This window comes from Triticum aestivum, chromosome 4A, assembly GCF_018294505.1.
Source record: "Triticum aestivum cultivar Chinese Spring chromosome 4A, IWGSC CS RefSeq v2.1, whole genome shotgun sequence".
In the NCBI taxonomy this organism is placed as follows: domain Eukaryota; kingdom Viridiplantae; phylum Streptophyta; class Magnoliopsida; order Poales; family Poaceae; genus Triticum; species Triticum aestivum.
In genome coordinates, this window is record NC_057803.1 from 492,461,112 (window position 1) to 492,476,762 (window position 15,651).

Here is a 15,651-nt window from a genome sequence, read left to right on the forward strand (position 1 = left end):
TTCTTCCTCCCTGTTGTATTGTTCGCAGATCTGACCTGCCGCCACCGACATGCCGGCGACCCTCAGGTATAAGTTCTTCAAAAGCGGCCTTGCTCTATTACCCCAGCTCCCCATGTGTCTGCATGTGCATCTTTTTCTACTCCCATCAGCTCTTCCAAAGCCACCTAAATATTTAGTATTATTAGAGGTAAAGCTACTTCATGCATTTGAATCTAGGGCTTTGTTTAAACAACGAAGAAAGGGGGGAAAGTTGTAGCATGAATCTAGGACTTGATTCAAAGAGGAAATAATATGGTGAAAGTAGTAGAGACCGGATACCCAACTGGTCTCTTGGTTGAAAAGGGAAATAATGGGAAAACACAGTACAAACTAGATAAGGAACATATCTATTATTGGTTGAAAAAAGGATAGAAAGTGGCGGCTGGTGGACAAGTCAAGAGAGTATTTCCAGGATTAGATTTGCTGCCATCAAATAGTAAAAGATCTCCAGGATTAGATTTGTTGCCCTCACATAGTAAAAGGTCTCAGGATTAGATTTGCTGCCCTCACATAGTAAAAGGTCTCTGGATTAGATTTGTTGCCCTCACATAGTAAAAGGTCTCCAGGATTAGATTTGCTGCCCTCACATAGTAAAAGGTCTCTAGGATTAGATTTGCTGCCCTCACATAGTACAAGGTCTCCAGGATTAGGTTTGATGCCCTCACATAGCATGAACAAACTCGGCATCACCACTTTATGCCTCCTTGTAGGTACATTGTGCTGATGTGTCCACTGTCGCATGTCCTTATACCAACCTTTTGCTGTTGTTAATGTAAGGGCGCATGTAAAATGAAGCGATCACACTGTTACCTTAGGGACATGTCTAACCAGTGTTATTGTTAATCTAATGCCTCCAGTGATAAGATGCAATTAAACTGTGTTACAAATGGCACTCCTGCTATTTTCCCCAGTATGATAAGTAAGTTGCTCCTTTACGTTGCTGAGTGTCCTGGTGTCCCCACGGTCCCATGCCCTTAAACCAACTCTTTAGCTGCTGTTGATTTACTATGTCTGGTAAACAAGCAATGCCACCATTAAAGTAATCCCATATTTGAGGAATCTCATTATTGATCGTAATGCTTCTGGTAACATGAAGCATTGCTGACGTTTTAAAATTTCTACTATCCTTGCGTGATTGCCATGAACATAATTAAGATGCTTCTTTTCATTTTGTATATGTTTTGTATATTCTTATTGACTAGCAAATGTTTACTTTCTATCTTTTTGTGCAGATAGGGATATCCATTTCACCTTGTTGCTATTGTGACCTTTTGGCGAACTGCACAAAACACTTTTTTGGAATGAGTGTCTTGTGCAGTTCAACTAAAATATCACGTGGGCAACATCTCCCAATTTTGGTGGAACTGCACAAAATGGTGATTGGAGTTTCCAAAATCTCCGTCAAGTTCTGCTGGTAATCTCGTGCAACATTTTATTAGCCTTTGCAAGATGGAGCCGTCACTGTCACCACAATGGCACTTTATTTTAGTGGAACTGCACAAAAGGATAAGAAAATTATAGTTGCACCTTACATGAGCCGGACAGCCAACTTTAATGTTCCTCAATTTTAGTGCAACTACTAAAGAAGAACCTGCCAGCTCACAAGAGCAAGTACTTGTTGCTAGCTGAATGATGCAATCTTTGCTTCATTTCAGGTGAACTGCAGAAAAAGGCACATGAATTGAATCATGGAACTCTAGGCAGACCTCATCCAAGTAGAGCTGGAGGTTGAGTTCAAGGAGGCCACTATTAAAGCAAAATCATGCTCTCCTGTCTCCTTGTTTGTGCTGTGCAAACATGCTGTGCAAACATGAATACTCAACTACAGATGTTGTGACGGTCAAGAGCATTCGTCAAGTTCTTCGATTGTATGACATGCCTAGACAAGATGGATTTAATCCCGATATTCACTTTATCAAAAGGCTCTAATGGGTTGGTTCTGAATCTTGCAAGCTGGGAATCAGTGAGATGTGTAGGCATCTTTGTTGTACTTATTATTTGAATCTTATTTGTTGGTTCTGAATCTTGCAAGCTGGGAATCAATGAGATGTGTAGGCATCTTTGTTGTACTTATTATTTGGATCTTATTGGTTGGTTCTGAATCTTGCAAGCTGGGAAACACGGCATGATGATGCAGAGGACAACAACCATAAGAAACAGTTCAAACTTGGTAGTATTATCTTTGTGAAAGTGCGACAAATGTGCTGATCGTGTGCGTCCTAAGAATAATAATTCTAATTGTTGTGCATGTTGATCGTGTGGCACTGATAGAACGAGCGAATGCATTGCTTGTTTTAAGTATAAATTTATATTAAAGCTAATTAAATTTAAGTAAAGTGACCACTAACTCCTGTTATTACAGTACCAATACAGACCCGCTCATGAACCGACGTGTTGTCGAGGGTGCATCTTCTGCAGGGCGTGCATCAGATGATGGAGGGGTAGTAACTGTTGTCGCCTATACACACTCAGCTTAATGTTCAATCCAGTTCCCCAAGAGCTGAAAAACGAACTGCTACCCCCGCCTACACACTCGTTCACTCAATGAGACTCCAATGGTGATCCGAGGGGTGAGCCTGCTGGATATGGACTTCAGCAAGGAGTTCCCCTTTGAGTTCACCGTTCAGTCCTATGGCTGCACCAAGTTGAATGTGATGTACCCCAACGATACAGACTCTGTAAAGCTCTGCCTCGCCTCAGTCCTATGGCTGCACCAGGTTCTAGAGCATTCGCCCGTTTCATCGGCAGTGCCGACTGCACCTTCGCTACGGTGGAGAGAAGGAAGAACGTGACGATTCGGCCATCTGGTGCAACCAGCTTGTCGACATCCAGAAGCAATACAAGATCATCAGCAACAGGTAGGAGAAGTACTCCGTGGTTGACCTCGCTGAGACCATCATCAACCCCTGATACGCCAACATGAAAGAGGACGACCTGAACACATGGGAGATACCTTTGAATCTAGCCTACATAACCTACGCGCCCAAGGACGCATACACATTCTGCGACATGTACAGGCATATCTTGCACATGAGGGCGTGCCTACTTCCCGTAATTGACGAGTACACGGACAGACGCAGCGTCATGATCAAGCGTGCCAGGAAGGTCTAGATGTTGTACTTTATCTGTTTATAAGCACCTTTATCATCTGAGTGTTTCATGCATTAGCCTATGTGTCATAATTATATGTTTTGTCCGAAATATTTCTTTTAAGAACCCATTAACCTGATTGCTTTTTTAGTGGCTATTTGCTTATGTATGTAAACTAGTTCACTTGTCCGTAAAAACGCTAGTTCACTCGGCCATCGTGCTTTGAATCTCCTTCCTCCCAACATATTCCCCTCCTCAGGTGGACCCAGCAGGTCTCTGAATTTTCTCCCACTTTCTTTTTCGATGTAAACTGAGTTTTCTCCTAGTACTTTCCCCTAGAACCAACTCAACTGTCCCACGTCTAGCCTAAAAAATAATAATACCCCATGTACTATTAACTCATCAAATTAAAATGATATTTTATTTCATAAGTTTAAAGTTCTTACAAAATAATAATAATAATTGTTTATATATAACTTGGCAAGTTAACTCCTAGTGATTGCGTACATAAGCTTGCAAATATTTTACTGACATGCAATCATGTGTTTATGTTTATATAACATTTCTCCGTCTAGCCCAACATGATATTTTCACCCAGCCCAGCAAGTCCGCGGATTTCGAGAAAAATGCAAATGGGATTTAAATGGGCTGCATAGATGCTACATCATTGTTTCACCCAGCCCACCAAATGGACTAAAAACAAATGGACTGGCTGACATGTGGGCCAGTAGGTCGAAGCCTAAGAAGGCGTTGGATTTACATCCAACGGCCGACATCCTTCTTCAATCTCTCATCTTCTTGCTCCAGCCGCCCAAAGCAGCGCCGGTTGCGCCGCGTGCTCCTGCCTCTCGTGGCTGGCTGTGATGCCGCGGAGGCCTCACCACCCCTACTACTCCCACCGCTGGCCCAGGGTATCCCTCTACTCACCCACACCCCCTGTTACTCTGCGGCGACGGCAGCCTCACGCCGCAGCCGAACCAGTGAACCCTCGTACTCCTCTCCGCGTGGGCATCCACTGCCGCGTCTTCCCCGGCTCCGCGTCGTCCCCTTCCTAGGCCTCACCGTCGTCCACCGCGTTGGTGCTCTTGGCGCGGCGTGGTCAATGTGGTCAACGACCGACTTCCATCGAGTATTGTACGTGGAGAGGCTGACAGCTGGGTCCACGGCCACAACCCAGTTTTTTTGTGATTTGCCAAGTAAGTCACTTTGTCGGGCCTGTTGGGCTGCAAATCTTTCAAGACGAGGAGAGCTTTATTTGGTTGGCCGATAAGATGGCCTATCAGTAATGAGAAATGGGCTGTACATTTTTAAAACACATCAAACCGGCAATTAGTTTCAAATATTTTTTTTTCATTTCGAGATTTTAAATTACATTAATTTTTATGCGTGGAGAATTTGTTAGATTTTATATTGATATAAATTTATTTTTAAAATCAGTTTGAATGTGAGTCGAAATTTCGGGATTAAAAACAGTTCGGACCGCACCGAAATATGCAAAATTTCGTATAATTTTTTAACCGTGGCCACAATATGGGCTGTAATGCTAACAAAAAGAATATGGGCTCCAAACAAACCTTAAGAAATAGCAAATGGGCTGTAAATTATTAGAAATAATGGCAGATCGGTTGTATGCTATTTTCCACAGATTTGAGGCTTTCCTAAAAAAAGGTGGACGCACAATCAGTGACCGTTGGATGTCCATTGAACGGCCGGCGTGCTTCTTCAATCTCCGCTCTTCCTGCTCCAGCCGCTCATACAAGCGCAAACGGGACTGCCTGCTCCCTCCTTCCCGCGGCCGGCTGTGCTGCCGCGCCGGCCTCATCGCCCCACCGTACTCCCATCACTGGCCTAGCCATCCCTCTACTCACCCACACCTGCTGTTATTCTCCGGCGATGGCAGACGAACCAGTAAACCCTCGTACAGTCGTACTCCCCTCCGCGTGGGAAACAACTGCCGAGTCTTCCCTGCCTCTGTGTCGTTCCCTTCCTAGGCCTCGCCATCGTCCACTGCCCTGGTGCTCTCGGCGCGGCCTGGTCAACATGGTCAACTACCAACATGCATCTGAAGTGGACTGTACGTGGAGAGGCCGACAGTTGGGTCCACGGCCGCACGCAAGGAAATGCCTCCTTATTACGCGCAAAATAATGATTCCTCCACCTGACATCAGGGACCCACCGAAAGGGCCTCTGTATTTCGCGAAAAAAACGTTACCGCCGCTGACAGCTCGGACCCACCAGCCACTACAAGAAATCTGTTAATACATGACGGATCTAATCCGTCACGGATCAACGGAAATCTGTCATGGGTGCCCGTACATGACAGATCTGAAATCTGTCATGTATATCGCGTCATAATTTCACATCGTACCTTCCTTGATGATTCTTGACCATCATGGATCTGCCCCAGGCCCGCCCAAGCCCAAACCTCTGTGACGGGAACATTCCGTCATGGACTGACGCCACGTGGATTTTCAATTGACCAATTCAAATGACATGTCTGCCTACGTGGATACTCATTTCCGTCACAAAAATCATCATTGATTTGGGCAAAATTTAAATTTGGCCGAGCCCATTAGCCTATTCATTTCTGCCTCATTAGCCCATTTATTTTTGCCTAATTTTGACCAAGCATGTTTTTAGCATAATGCATCTCACAAATCCAAGTACCAATTTTGGCCCAAGAGGAAGCATTTGCAAAGTGTCAGGACATTACATAGTTGATCCAGTTTGCAGCCATCGGTATGTAAATACAACATAGCAGTTTACAAAATCCTCTATGAAATAAGAACTTACAGCATAGATTGACAATATGTCACACAACAAGGTTAGGAACCAGTACAATCCATTTTACAACAACATAACATACAAAGCATTGAGGTTGTTATTCATGTTCTTTCCGTCGGTCCTCCTGTGGCAACTATCATGTCTTGGCGTCGTGGCTAATTGTGATGGCAGCTTGATTGTGGCGTCGTGGCTAATTGTGATGGCAGCAACAAGTAGCTCGCTACCTAATCTTACCTGGCATATTTACAAGAACCTTGTTAGATATTTATACATATGAATAGACCATAGAAAAAAGAGAATTACAACAAAAATAAAAATGAACTATATGTTGTCCAAAATTATTATATCTTGCAGTGACTATGAATGAAAAATAACATTGATCTAAGCTAAGGAAGAATAACTAATCAAATATACATAATCTCACTCACACAAACATGTAATAAAAGTAAATTTATTAATTGAACTTTCACTTGATTGTAAAAGAATGCTTGGGAAATGAAGTAATTCATATACAGGTATGCCATCATATATGCATTGTAAGAAATAGCATGCTTCACACATTCTGGCCAGCAATAACTAGTTCAAATATATAAATAACCTCACTATCAAGTACAAAGAATTGCAATTTGTTCATAACACAACAATATGAAGAAAAAAAGCCAAAATAGGCACTTGAGGACGAATCAATCAAGTTAGCAGGTAGCAGCATAGCAGTAGGCTTAATATGTGAGAGATGATTAATCATCTCTTCATGTATATTAGTGCAAGCATGTATATATGCATCAGCAGCAAAACAACATATGCTAAGACGTGTACTATTTTAATGTCATACTGCATGCATGATAAACAAAGTTATAGTGCAGACACCTAGTGCTATACAAATTTAGTTTCCTAGCAGCAAGGATGCCAGGAAGCACATGGTATACAGATTAAATGGCCTTCAGTTTCAGGCCAACAACATCATTTAGAGTGCACTTATGAAACAGGGGTGTTCAGATTCACGATTTGCTGACCTGGCTTGACTTCGACGGTTCCATCAACTGCCTGTTATCTCAGCATATTTGTTGGTCACACTGGCAGCCAACTATCGACATCACCATCATAGATTCACTTCTCTACCATACCTATCAAATCAAACACTAAAAAATTACTAAGTGAAACAGGCTACGTTGTGCATATTAATCAAGAAAATTACCACAACTAAACATGTGAAATATATATGTATATGTGATATGCATATTAACCCAAAAATTGATGCACTACAAAATACTTCCTTCAATTTCCCTCACCGTCTAGGATACAATAGAACAAACTAGAGGTGCAACAGCTCATGCAAGAAAAAACTGAATTCCTACTTGCTAAATTAATCCATTCTTCAGGCTCATGCAAGTTACAAGTGTATGGTTCAGTGTATGGTTCAGGCACGAGCTCATAGCAGAGGAGGTAGGCAGAGGTACAAGTGCTTATAAATATAAAGAACCTACAAAGCCTCAAGTTGACGTATAAGTGATAGTAACAAAACACACATCACAGAACTGCAAGTATTGCAGCAGGAACAGTTCAGGCCATGTAAATACGCCAAAAACAGCAGTCTGATGCATCACTATGATAGTTACCTACATGGCTTCATTTTTAGAAACTATCCTCTTGGTGATAGTGATAGTAGTCATATCCCAAAGGCTCTCAAATCAGCTGTAAATGCCCATATCCATTGGGACGGCATATGTACTAGATCAGGCACTGCACTGTACATTGCAAGGAGCTGCCTACAATACATAAAAGTTATATAAGTTTACATACAAAAGCCGTCTAACTAGTGGAAGTCGTCATGTTGTGTAAAATAACATTCTGTTGTATATATGGGTTATGTGACATTTTTGTTGTTGTTGTTGTGATTAATGGTGCAGATGTGTACTGAGAAATTCAAGTCATGTGTTCTTGTCATGATTCAGTTTAGAATAATGCCAAGATGCGGCTAAAAAGTTCAAAAGTTTATGCAATGTTCAACTTCTCTAATGAGAAATGCATGCTTTTATGATGCCAAATGAAGAAATTGTTAAGCAAAAAATGGTCGAGTGTGGTTAAGCAAAGCCGAGTGAGGGAGAGTACTGCCCCCAGTGCGTGACTTTGTCATGAGATATTCAGTTCTAATGGCACCAATTGTGTAGGAGAGGAAATGGCTCTCATGGATAGCTTCAGCAAGACTTGAAATCAATAAGAGATGGTTAAGAACCTGCAGGTTTTAATTCACACTACTGGATTTCTTGCACTGTCGTACTAACAACCAACGGTATTTCCATCCAATGAAGATTGAAGTTGCAGCAATGGACAAATCCCAGAGCCAACATCCAGCAATGGAATCCAAACAAAAGTATAAATCTGGAACTCAAGTAAAAGCAAGAAATTTGCCGAGCTGCACTCACTAGATGAAATCGATGCGGCTGGTGCCATCATTGTGCATGAAGGACACATCCGTGTCCCCCTTAGACTTTCCACTGACCATCCGAGGAGAAGCGTGCATGTGTGTCTCACCACCGGATGGAGCTGGATCTGTGCCCGCCGCCAGTGACGTCAGGGGGTTCAAAACCTAGCTGTCGGTACCGCCGCCACTACTGCCGCATCAACTTGAGAGGCAGGACTGGGCCGCCGCAACTCGGGGGCACGATCTGCATGGGAAGGGCATGGAGTGAGGTAGACAGGGAGGAGTCCGGTGTGGGACTGATACCCATGGGGACAAGAGGCCTCAACCAACAGACAATCAGCATAGTGACTGTAGAGTACTACAGTAGCTTCAACGAAAACTTCAACTTGTCACGCTCAAATAGGCCATGAATTGTTACTATAGAGTAACTCTAGACAAAGAACTTTGATAAATTATGTATAGTTACTGCAGACATACTCTAGATTGAACAAGTCATAGATAATAGATAGGACAACATCTTCAAAACAATCAATTCACTGCCAACATCTACTTTACTACAGATTAGCTCTTAATTAACCACATATCTCTTGAAAAACTGAAAACATGTGCTGCTGTGATTGGGAAGTAAAGCAACAATTACCCTTAACAATGCTAGTATACTGTCCAGGTCCCTCCAATCGATCCCCTGACCAGGACAGTCCAATCAATCCCTTCCAGTTCCACTATAATCGATCCTTATCCCCTATACCGACAGATCAAGACCTCTCCACTCTACCAACGACAGATCAAGACCTCTCCACTCTATCAACAACAGATCAAGACCCCTCCACTCTACCAACAGATTAAGACCACAAATCAACCCAACAACCACAAATCAACCAACAAATCAAGTCACCTCCAACCTATCAACAGGTCAAGACACCTCCAGTCCACCAACAATCCAAAAGACCTCCAATCTACCAAGAGATGGAAAGGGAAACTTACAGTGTGCCCAAGATTAGTTGGAGGCCATCGGCTGCCGCTGAAGCCCCGAGATGGAACGCCCACAGTCAGACCGAGCATGGCAGGGGCACGGGCCTTGGTGACTCCACTATGTGCAAGGAACTTGGATCCAACCTTCATGAAAAATGACATCTCTCCCTACAAAGATAGCAGATCGGCAGCCATGAGAATAGAAAGGGGGACAAGACGACTACCACGAGAAGAGGAATGGGGGGCATAGTTGTTTACCCCATCGGATGGGCGAACAGATGGGCTCGTCGATGGGAGGGGCCTGGCGCATGGTGGTTCAAAGCCGGCGCCGCAGGCGGTGACATGGAGCGACGCGAGGAGGGAAGGTGGAGTGGCGGCGGCTGATGGTTGGCATGGGAGGAGAAGAGATTAGGGTTAGGCCGGTGTGGACTCTGTACTTAAATGGGCTGGCTCGAAAATTTTCACTCCCCACGCTGGGGACTTAAAATTGCCCTTCTCACGCGCGCTCTATTCATTTTACTCTCCATTTTTTCTCCTATTCATTAATGCATTCGACTGACATGTAGGCCAATCAAAAAAGCACGCACAGCAGGAGCCCACCCGTGACGGTCTGAATGGTGTATAAAGAGAAAAAGTTAGGCCCGACTAGGCCCATCTGGTTAATCCATGACGGTTTTCGTGACGGTCCTTCAACGTCCATCATAATGGACCTATCGTCTCGAGGCCCATTCGCATCTTGCAGATCCATGATGGTTGCCGTGATGGTTCAAGAGAACGTCATGAGAAATCTGTCACGGATTAACAGATTTCTTGTAGTGAGCTATATCTTCGCACGCAAGGAATGCCTCCTTATTATGAAAAAAATGAATACTCCCCCTGTTAGCTGGGACCCAATATAGTGGCAGGCAGACTTGTGGGCCTACTAAGTTGACGGGGACAGAGGGCTTTGTCAACTTAGTCAATATGCACGATTCTAACTCCAGTGATCATACAATATCCATCCAACGGCCGTAGTGCTTCTTCAACCTCTGGTCTTCTTGCTCCAGCCGCCCAAACCAGCGCCGGTCGTGCCTCGTGCTCCTGCCTCCCATGGCCGGCTGCGATGCGGCGGAGGCCTCACCCCCCTACTACTCCCACCGCTGGCCAGGCCATCCCTCTACTCACCTACACCCCCTGTTATTCTGCAGCGATGGCAACCTCACACCATAGTGAACCAGTGAACCCTCGTACTCCTCTACGCATGGGCATCCACTTTCGCGTCTTCCCCAGCTCCGCGTCGTCCCCTTCCTAGGCCTCGCCGTCGTCCACCGCCCTGGTGCTCTCGGTGCGGTGTGGTTAACGTGGTCAAGGAATGGCTTCCATCGAACGTGGACTCTACGTGGAGTGGCTGACAGCTGGGTCCACGGCCGCAGCAAGGAAGTGCCTCCTTATTATGTGCAAAATAATTATTCCTCCACCTGATAGCAGGGACCCACCAGACGGGCCACCGTATTTCGTGAAAAAAACATTTTGCCCCTGATTGCTGAGACCCACCAGCTACATCTACGCACGCAAGGAAGTGCGTCCGGGCAAAAAAACGATTCGCTCCCCTGACTGCTGGGACCCACCAGCTACATCAACGCAGTCAAGGAAGTGCCTGACAGTCAAGACCCACCTGATCGAAGAACGTGTACGTACATATATACTGGTGGATGTAGAGGCGCGCACGTGTCGTAGTAGAGGCACGTACGTTTCGTAGTAGAGGCGCACACGTAGCATGTACATGTATGTACAGCGGCCAGGGTGCAAGAAAGAAAATACGGCCACGTATGTGTACATACGGGTGGGTTCTCAAACGCCTACTCGCGCATACGTACGGCCAGGGCTCGTGTACTTGGCTGGGTCGGAACGGAGAAACAACGTCGTCGTCGTGTTCATGGGGAGGCAACGGAATGTGTCGTGTTCATGGGGAGGTAATGGAATGCATCGTGTTCATCGGGAGGCAATGGAACGCGTGGGAGCCAACCGGCTGGGTCGGAACGGAATGCGTGATCGTGTTATCGAGAGGGCTTGGATGGAATAGGCAATGGAAACGAGGCCTGGCATACCGCACAACCGAGGAAACGGACCTCCTACATTCGGAACGGGGTCCTATTGATCGGGAGGGGTCTGGCGTACCGCAAAACAAAGGAAACGGACCTCCTACGGGCGAAACGGGGGTCCTGTTGATCGGGAGGGTTGTGCCGTACCGCAAAACGGAGGAAACGGACCTCCTACGGTCGAAATGGGGGTCCTATTGATCGGGAGGGGTGTGGCGTACCGCAAAACGGACGAAATAGATTTGTGTTGGAGCGCTACGAACGAAACGGGGGTCCTGTTCATCGGGAGGGGTGTGGCGTACGCAAAACGGGACTCCACGGGATACTGTTCATCTCCACCTCGACCTCCTCCAGCCTCCACGGGCTACCGTCGACCTCCTCCAGCCTCCACGGGCTCCTGTTCATCCAGCCTCCACCGCGCGCTACTCCACCGGCTACTGTTCAACCACCCCTCAACTGTCTACTGTTCATCCAGCCCTCCACACCATGGGGTCCTGTTCAACCACCCCTTCATGGGCACCCCTCACCGTCTACTATTCATCCAGCCCTCCACCACACCACGGGGTCCTGTTCATCCAGAGGCAACGCCGCCGCTCACTCTTCATCCAACCCCCCTCGCAAAGCTCACTGTTCATCCCAGAGGCAGCATCGATCGGCTTCAGTTAGCAGCAGTAGCGAAGGAATCAATCGATCGGGTTCAGTTCACAGCCATCGATCGATCGCTCGGGTTCAGTAACGCGTAGCCTGCAGTGCAATCGCTCGGGTTCAGTTAGAGCCCAACGCCTCGCTCGGGTTCAGTTAGAGCCAACGCCTCGCACACACGCGCGTACGTGTACGAGAGAAACGCGCATCACTCGGCCCCTGACCTCCCAGCGTAACCGGGAACTCCCGAAATTTTCGCCCCCCTCGCTTCTACCACGGTTTTTTCTGTCATGGACGGCCCAAAGAATGTCATGCAGCTGCGTCTCCGGCCCGCCCAGGACGAAAAGCCCATTTTCTGTCATGATTTTTTGTCATAGAAGTAGGAGCCCACCACATCTAGGATGATACCGGGTTTTGTTACAATTATTGTCATAGAAGTGTCATATGTATGACAGAAAAAAAATTCGTTCGGCCCAAAATGTCATGGATGTGTCTTTTTTTGTAGTGCTACTACCACTCCCTGCGCCTGCACCGACACCGTTTGCATGTACGCCACTGCTACAACTATGGCCAGATCCAGACCCAGCTCCAGAACCTGAGCCAACACCACTCACTTCACCCCCACCCTCCCCTCCTCCATAGCCCGTTCCATAGGTACTAGCATATCTAGTCACCCATGCAGCATTGCCTAATCCAATGCCCAAGAGAACAATAAAACTAAGAGCTACTAGTTTTGTGCCTGCCATCATGAGAGACCGAGATGATGTGGGTTGCTAGTGAAAGCTTCCATGTGGTCGTTATTTATACAGCTATAGGCGATATATTTTTATCCTACTAGCATCCTTCTTCTTTTTCTACACGGATATCTTAATAGCCTGTTGGTGACTTAGAATTTTCAAGGAGGCTGCAGGCTAATCGCATGCATGTTCAATCGACAGTCGACACATGGCAGCATCTATTAATGATCACAGTTAACTTCCAGTTGACATTGCGGAGGTGACCTCGAAGTTTTCAACATTGACATCGGCATATTCCTTTAGTGGGTGCTGCACCTAATGGCGGAATCCAGTTTACCACGTTCAAGGATGCTTGAAGGCTAATCCAATTTACCACGTTCATTGATTTGTGAACATCTCTTGGGTGGGGATTCTTTGTCAATCAACTTCCACTTCTCACTATTTTGATGCAATTTCCAACAATGCTCTAGTGTAAATGACTTGCCATTGGAAGCTTCATGTCCTTGTACCTTTATTGCGCAATTTTTTCCTACAAAACAAACTCACATAATTGGCTTCAACGGTACCACTTGGAGGTGCATTGCAAACTTGCTCCAAGTAACCACTCTAATGTCTACAAATCTGCTTGATCACATCCCAACGACCTTGGAGTGACCTATAGGTGTGTGGCGTCCTCAAGGAATACTTTGCCATCATGCGGAACAACTGGTCCTCTATCCTTTCCCAATACCTCATGCCGTTTTAGTCAGTGCCGGTGCGCGCATCAAGAGACACGGATTCCCAAGCCTTGATCAAGACTTGACCTTCCAATTGCGTGCAGTTCTTTGATCTCGTGCGCACTTTTGCTTGCGCTTGGTCGAACACCCCCTCCCCAATCTCTTCCACCTCATATTCTTCCTCACCGTGACCATCCACACCACCATCCATCTCACTGTAGCCCTAATCACTGATTCATATGTAAATTTTTGAGTAGATGATTTTTCATATAGAAAACTTTTTATTCCGAGTTCGTATGCAAAAGTTATGTCCATTTTACTAAATTCGAGAGAGATTTTGCAAATAAAGTCGAAATTAATATTTGTAAATTTTCCCAACAACTAGACCACATATCACATGGGAAACTTGTTTTTTTGACATTTCCTTCATTTTTTTATTTTTTTAAACTGAAAAGGCGGTCCACCGGGGGGGGTGCATTTAGCACCAGGGTTACTAATGGCACACCTGGTGTGCGGTGCGCCATTAGCATGTGCCTCTACATTACTGTTTCCAGTGTAGTAGTTATTAGTGGCGTCGCTAGAGCCGGATGCAATACCTTTGCCTGATCCATGGCCACTAGATCCCTGACCTTCGGTCGCTTGTCCTCCACCAACATCGCCGCCGGTACCACCAGTGCTAGAAAATCCACCAACATCCCCATTTATTCCTTCACTATACTGACCAGCCTGCACCGAGACCCGATCCCCTCCTAGAAACAATGCCACCGTATTGGCTACTATCACCCCCTCCACCTCCACCGGCACCGTTTGCATGTACACCACTGCTAGAACTCTGGCCAGACCCAGACCCAGCTCCAGAACCTGAGCCAGCACCACTCACTTCACCCCACCCTCCCCTCCTCCATAGCCCGTTCCGTAGGTACTAGCATATCTAGTCACCCTTGCAGCATTGCCTAATCCAATGCTCAAGAGAACAATAAAACTAAGAGCTACTAGTTTTGTGCCTGCCATCATGAGAGACCGAGATGATGTGGGTTGCTAGTGAAAGCTTCCATGTGGTGGTTATTTATAGAGCTACAGGCGAAGGATTTTTATCTTTCTAGCATGCTTCTTCTATTTCTGCGCGGATATCTTAATAGCCTGTTGGTGACTTTGAATTTTCAAGGAGGCTGCAGGCTAATCGCATCCATGTTCAGTCGATAGTCGACACATGCCAGCATCTATTAATGAGCATCGTTAACTTCCAGTTGACATTGCGGAGGTGACCTTGAAGTTTTCAACATTGACATTGACATCGTCATATTCCTTTTAGTGGGTGCTGCACCTAATGGCGGAATCCAGTTTACCACGTTCATGCATGCTTGAAGGCTATTCCAGTTTACCACGTTCATTGATGAGTGAACCTCTCTTGGGTGGGGATTCTTTATCAATCAACTTCCACTTCTCACTATTTTGAAGCAATTTCCAACAATGCTCTAGTGTAAATGACTTGCCATTGGAAGCTTCATGTCCTTGTACCTTTATTGCACAATTTTGTCCTACAAAACAAACTCACATAATTGGCTTCAATGGTACCACTTGGAGGTGCATTGCGAACTTGCTCGAAGTAACCACTCTAATGGCTACAAACCTGCTTGATCACATCCCAACGACCGTGGAGTGACCTATAGGTGTGTGGTGTCCTCAAGGAATACTTTGCCATCATTCGGAAGAACTGGTCCTCTATCCTTTCCCAATACCACATATCGGTTTAGTCAGTGCCGGTGCATGCATCAAGAGACACGGATTCCCAAGCCTTGATCAAGACTTAATCTTCCAATTGCGTGCAGTTCTTTGATCTCGTGCGCACTTTCACTTGTGCTTGGTCGAACACCCCCTCCCCAACCTCCTCCACCTCATCTTCTTCCTCACTGTGACCGTCCACACCACCATCCATCTCACTGTATCCCTAAGCTCTGATTCGTATGTAACTTTTCGAGTAGATGATTTTTCATATAGAAAACTTTTTAATCCGAGTTCATATGCAAAAGTTATGCCCATTTTACTAAATTCTAGAGAGATTTTGCAAATAAAGTCAAAATTAATATTTGTAAATTTTCCCAACAACTAGACCACATATCACATGGGGAACTTATTTTCTTTTTTTGACATTTCTATCATTTTTAATTTTT